Consider the following 6939-nt stretch of genomic DNA (forward strand, 5'->3'; position numbering starts at 1 on the left):
GCCCCTTCCTCCTCCACAAGTACTTGGCTGGGCTATTTTAGAGCAGTTACTGTCTGTACGCAGGCATGACTCAGTGCAACACCTCCCCTAGTCCAGTTTGAGTGTATCGACCGCATCACTTGCTGTGAGGTAGAAGCCTGGACATTCTTAGCGATCAGTGCCTTGTTTTCAGGTTGTCTCGTTGCCTGCAGGTGTCATGGGGAGGGCTGGGGGCTGTAGAAGGCACCCTATCACAAAGACTGCCCCCACAGAAATCAACAAGGCAGAATAAGGGATATAATGCAGAAAACAGAACAGAATGTGCAGCCAAGCTGACAGGGCTGAAGTATTTGGCTATGAGATGCTAATGGGAGGGGGTGATCTCCCTCTGCACAGCAGCCCACTTCATTAGGCTTGTATGACGTCCAATGTCATTAATCCTAAATTAGATATAAATGGGGATCTTTTAGAGGGTTGTAAACGAATGCTGACTGATGTTTGCACTATCTGGCAGTTATTTAAGGTAGTTAGCTAGGGACCCCTCAAATACATTTTTTTTTGTTACAACATAAATAAAAGTATTTCATTGAATACACTTTCGATTTTTTAGTTGTGGGTTTCGTTAGGTGAAATTCAACAGGTCTGTTCCATTTTGCAAAATGGCCTAAAATGATTACTGGCCTATTTGTTCTGTAAATATCATTGTGCAGGTTAGAAACTGTTACTGACATTAAATGGACGCAAGGGGGCGCCAGAGTCTCACATAATGAAATACACTCTTCCTTAGAAACAGCGGATGTTTAACTAATGAGTAATTCTTGTCAATCAATTATAGGCAGTTAATTTGTTTGATTGTATTGGTATCAGAGGAAGGTAACCTTTGCCTCCAGCAGCTTGTGGCACTACAAGTCACAGCATGTCTGTAGTTGTGTGGTAATAGGGAAGCTACAGGTTGGTCAGGTATCACCATTGGATTTTGTCATTAGGGTGTCGTCTCAAAGGTACAGCCTTTCTCTTGTGGTTAATGTATATTAATTCAATTGGCTTTGATGGTTTGATAATAGGTGTAATCTAAAATACATTACTATAGATGGGTAAATAATTATAATTATAATTACAATTGTTATATACATTTTGATACAAAGTTGTACACAGTTGCGTGGACTTTGCGCACTGAGAAATAAGTGAGGATCCACAAGTCATCATCAAACGTTTGCACCAGCCTGGCCATACACATGCAGATTTATTTTCAGATCTGGCTGGTTGGAACAAAAACATGGTTATGGATGAGAGCAAATGACAGTTGACCATTTGCTTGGAAATGCTGGAAAACTGACAAACTGTCACTCATCCATAACCATGTTTTTGTTCCAACCAGCCAGATCTGAAGATAAATCTTACTAGTGTATGGGCACCTTAAGGGGGCCTTAAAGGGCATGATTATGAGCTGATCACTCTTGTGCGAATTTGCAATCCATCCGATTATCGAATGACTACACATGCATACGGATAATAGCACGCATGTGTGAACAATAATATAAAAATTATTGAATTGCAATCCCCTCGCAATTTGACATACAGGAAGACAGTGTTTGAGGGTGGTAACCAGCTGCTTTCTGGGAGTGTCAAAAAACCCCAGGCATTTTAAGGGAGGGTCTGCGACGTCAGCTTCGGCACAAATCAGCCCTTGTCTGCCGCAGATGACCGGTAGGATCAGAATTACTCACATTTGCGCAGACTTGAAAAATCATTTGCTGCTTCATGAATTGCTTATGGATGTACGACGGGATAGCGGATAGTGACATTTTGTGATTCACTTGCAGATTTGCACTCTTTCTGTCTGGGCAGCTTCTATCTGCCTGCAGGCATCTGCAAATTTGCTCAATAGTCATCAGGTCTGAATCCGGCTCCAAGCCACTGATTTCCAAACTTTATTGAATCATGGCACCCTAGGGCAGGGGTGTCCAAACTTTTTGCGACGAGGGCCAGATTTGGTGAAGTGTAAATGTGTGGGGGCCGACCATTCAGCCTGACATTCTTTGAATCATTAATCACATCAGAATGGTCCCCCACTCTGCCCCCATTCAATCTATGTCCCCCAGCCTGCGCCTTCACTGTATTTCCCCAAGCCTTCCCCCATTCACTGTATTTCCCCCAGCCTGCCCCTCCTTCACTTTATGTCCCCCATTCACTGTATGTTCCCTACTCTGCACCCATTCACTCTGTCCCCCAGCTTGTCCCCCTTTCTCTTAATGTCCATCAGTGCCTCCATTCATTGTATGTCCCCAAGCCTGGCCCTCCTTCACTGTATGACTCCCATTCACTGTATGGCCCCCATTCACTATGTACCTCACTCTGCCCCCATTCACTGTATGTTCCCCAGCCTGCGCGTGCTCCCCCTTCTCTGAATGGCCATCACTGCCTCCATTCACTGTATGTCCCCCAGTCTGACCCTCCTTCACTGTATGTCCCCCACTCTGCCCCCTCCCTTCTCTGTATGTTTCCCAGCCCCTTGTGTGAGCCAGAGGAAGGAGAGGCAAAGCAGGCACTGCAAGGACAGGAGATGCTTGGGCTTTCGCTGCTGCCCTCCTCCGCTCTGCTTGTTACGAGAGCAAGCTTCCCCCTTGCTGCCCCCCTCCCCAAACACTGCTGTCACTGTGATTGTGGAGTAGGGTGATATACGATTGCAGCAGCAGGGGTAGGACACCAAACACATCTGACTGTGGCGGCCAGCACCTCCTCACTGCAGTAGACAGCAAGGTAAAGGCGCGCTCGCCGGGGCCCCACCTTTAGTATCCTGTGCTGTGCTTCCCACATCTGATGCTCTGCCCGCTTCCAGCTGGAGGCTGCGGGCCGCTTGAAATGACAGCAGGGGCCGCAATTGGCCCCCGGGCCTGACTTTGGACATGCCTGCCCTAGGGTATCAGCATTTTTTTCATGGCACCCCCTAGGATAAATGTGTTTTTAAATGATTGAGGCAGTAAGGATGGTGTAATGGTCAGCATTACTGCCTCACAGCGCAGAGGTCTTGGGTTCAATTCTCACCATGGCCCAAACTGTGTAGAGTTTGTATATTCTCCCCGTGCTTGCGTGGGTTTCCTCCAGGTGCTCCATTTTTGCATTCCAAAAATATAGTGGTAGGTTCATTGGCTCCCAACAGTTATACCCTAGAATGTCTGTGTGCGTGTACATGTGGTAGGGAATATAGATTGTAAGCTCCACCGGGGTAGGGATTGATGTGAATGTTCATATATCTGTAAAGTGCTGTGGAATATGTGTGCGCTATATAAGAAACTGTTAATAAATAATAAATAAAAATGATACGGTACTTATGTAATATCTGGGCTCCCGTTTTTCTTATGACACCGCATACCCTTGCGGGGCTCGCTGCGCTCGCCACGCTTCGGGCACGGTGGCTCGCTGCGCTCACCACACTAAATAAAATCAACTCCATGCGTAATTGGATAGTAGGGGTATGAAAAAATGGGGTGCATTTAACATGGGAGCCCAGATAATACATAAGTACCAATGATACATTTGGAAATAAATATTAAATTACCTTTCGTCCTTAGCGACAGTTATGTTGTGGTGTACAGTTGGAATTCTGATTGTTCATATCTGTCACGATTGGCAGCCATTACCATTGGTTTTGCCTATCAGTTTGATAGGTTGACTTGGTTCTGGACCACCAGACCAACAGACTTAGGTCTACCCCGGAAGGTCGACAGGGTTAAAGGTCGACATGGCTCAAGGTCGACATGACTTAAGGTCGACATGGGCCAATGTCGACATGGTTTTAGGTTGACAGTCATTAGGTCGACATGAGGTTTTCACTGTTTTTTGACCCGAATGTCGACACAGCCGACATGGACACAGTTGGAGTTGAACCGCAGCCCCTCGCATCGCTCGCTTCGCTCGCAATGCTTCGGGCACGGTGCCTCGCTGCGCTCGGCACACCATTTTATTCTCCCACCACGCCCTGGTGGATGGTAGGGCATGAAATACCGCCTGTCGGCACATGTCGGCTCAAAAAACAGTGAAAAACTCATGTCGACCTAATGACTGTCGACCTAAAACCATGTCGACCTTGGCCCATGTCGACCTTAAGTCATGTCGACCTTGAGCCATGTCGACCTTTAACTATGTCGACCTTGGGGACAGTCGACCTTCTGGGGTCGACCTAATGACTGTCGACCTAAGTCTGGTCTGACAGATGACCGTTTCCCCCCCTGAGTGCCTAGGCATACAGTTTGGGAAGAAATGCCCCAAGCCTTTTGCTTGTAATGTTACTTCAGCACCATGGACAGAGACCTCGTATTCAATGCTCCTGATTCACCCTATTATTGGGCTGTTTTCACTCCTTGCGGTGAATCTTTTTAATGGAAATCGGATTCACCCTATTCAATGTTCACAGCTCACCGAAAGCGAACAGTGAATGCCGGCCAGGTCTCCGTTTCATGCTCGCTGCAATTCGCTGGTGTATTTCAATGGGGTTTTCACTGTGATTCGCCAAGAGTGTATTCAATGCCGGAATGGAGAACTGCTTTCTCTATGATTTTCACCGTGATTCACCGGTTTTGCATTGTTTTTATTTTTGGTGTAAAAAAATCAGTAATTTTATTATGTTTATATTCTATTATGGGCTTGCTATTTGGATTCATGTGCTTGCAGCACATGAATATATATTTAATAAAAAATGTATTTTTTACAACTGACGTCACAGAGGGGCAGGGAGCCACTCATTAGATATTCACTGCGCCTAGTCCCGCTCATTACATATGCACGAGCGGGACCAGCACAGCACTCCCTCAATCACCTCCCCTGCCAGCTCTCCCGGGGGGGCAGCTTCTGCTGCCTGTGTCCCCACCAGCCCTCCTTCTCCCCCACAGTGTCTGGTGCAGGCAGGGAGGCTTCCATCTCCCTGCCTTCCGCCATCCCCCACTCCATGCGGCATTCGCTGGGGGGGGTTAAAATTCGCCGCCATGGGCAGCGAGAGCCTATGGCATTGAATAGGGTGACGGGGAGGGTGGCAGCGAATGCTCCAGACCTCCGGAACCCAGCAATTGTGCAGCGAATCCGAAACAGGATTCGCTGCACAGGGTGAAAAATCCCATTGATTTCATTATCAAACCATGGACTGAGTCCTGTACGGCCCTCCCTGCTTGTTATGGACATAGTAGGACTGGGAAAAACAATACCCCTGTCAATCACTTTTCAGGATTGTTGTACAATTTACAATGACACAGAGATTAAGAATGTTTAGATTATTGTTGGTATCAGTCCCTACACGTCATTTCCAGTAATGTAATAGCTACAGGCGATATGATAGATAATAATAATAATAATAATAATAATAATAATAATAATAATAAATGTACAGATGGTTTCTCACATAGGCTACAGCTGTGCGCACACCGACCCAGCGGCATGAAGTGCGATCGTGTCTAGGTCAACAGTCAGAAGGTCGGCACATGAACAAAGGGCGACATGCATTAGGGCAACGTGGTCAAAAGGTCGACACAAGCAAAGTGTCAACATGAGAAAAGGGTGAAATTAGTTTTTCATGATTTTGTTTTTAAAAACCTGACTTGACCATAATTTACCATCCCAGTTGGTATAGTTGGAGAATATAATAGTGAATGGCGAGTCATGCGAGGGGGCGAGGGACACTAATACTGTGTCCATGTCGACATAGACCCCCCCCCCCCCAAAAAAAAAATGCATGTCGACCTTATCAATAATATAACTAATAGCACCCAGAGGCAAGTTGGAGTTTGGTGCCCCCCCCCCCCCATATAAGCACACACGATTTGCACCATTGTATAGATAGTAGTCTCAGCCAGTCTACAGGGACCAGAGCTCTCAGGGAATTGCCAGGGCTTCAGCCGTCTGAAGCATGGGGAATGAGCATTCACCAATGGGTCCCATATAACGGTCCAGCAACAGCACCTGTGCACCACCGACTCCTTCAGCACAGGCTGAGCATTACCAGACAGGGGCCATTCTTCTCCTATTGCTGGTGTTAGCATGGATCCGGGGACAGAGACCATTACCTCAGCAGGAGGTGTGTACAGATGGGGCAGGTCCCATCTTGGCAGGGGATGGCGATGGCGACGCCAGCCGTCATCCCCCACCAGCGCCATCTGCATAGCGAGAAGGTGACGCGCGCGCACGAGAGGCGCACACGTCCCCTTCCGACGGCGCTTCCAGCCGCTCCCCCGGGTCACCACCGCCTGCCCGCACCCCCCCCCCAACCCTGTCCGTCTCCCTGAGGCGGAGACGGACAGGGTTCCCGTCGCCTCGCTGACGGAGATTTAGACACGTGTGCGCGTGAGACACACGCGCGTCTCAGTCAGATGGTTAGCGAGGCTGCTGGCAGATCGCCAGCACTGACGTTCTGGCGATTCGCCGGCAAAGAAGAAGCCTGCCCCATCTGTATGTATGTATGTGTGTGTGTAGGGGGCGCAGAGTTCGGTTTGAAGAACAGTTATCACACTTGGATCCTGCTGTGAACCACACAGGTGCTTCAGGTGCCCCTTCATGCTTTAAGCCCAGAGACAGGCATGTCCATTGACTTTGGGAGTTACGCCACTGTCGGACACTTAACCTGGATCCTATGGGTTAATGTATGTTAGCTATAGAAATACTGTAGAAGAAAATGGGCGTAAAATGAAATAATTCAATGAAGTAATTCAGCATGTCATTAATTGTCAGGAGTTTATGCTATTTTTCTGGTTTGTTTGTTTTCTCTTTACACTGGTGATCAGCTAATGGGAACTAAATATACCTGACTTTTACCATTCATTTTTCAGTGCCAACCTTTTGCCTTCTGCATTAAATACATGCTGAGTATCAGTTTTCTCACCTCATTAAAGATATTGGCTCATTCAGCTATCCCTCAACGAATCTTAGCGTACATTTTCCAGGGTTTGTGGAACCTCAATTCCAGTAATCTGTCTA

The 6939-nt window shown here is 47.4% G+C and overlaps 1 protein-coding gene across 2 annotated transcripts in view; it reads right to left on the minus strand.

The window, feature by feature from the left end:
• GAD1 (glutamate decarboxylase 1) overlaps positions 1–337 on the minus strand; it is an 83431-nt gene extending 83094 nt beyond the window's left edge. Inside the window, exon 1 of one of the 2 annotated variants that reach the window (XM_083154838.1) lies at positions 1–337. This exon is cut by the window's left edge and continues 163 nt beyond it. The gene's annotated coding sequence lies outside the window, so the exon portion shown is untranslated. The other variant, XM_083154836.1, reaches the window with a different exon arrangement.
• Positions 338–6939: the final 6602 nt, after the last annotated feature.

This window comes from Crinia signifera, chromosome 7 (assembly GCF_055691185.1).
Source record: "Crinia signifera chromosome 7, ASM5569118v1, whole genome shotgun sequence".
NCBI lineage: Eukaryota > Metazoa > Chordata > Amphibia > Anura > Myobatrachidae > Crinia > Crinia signifera.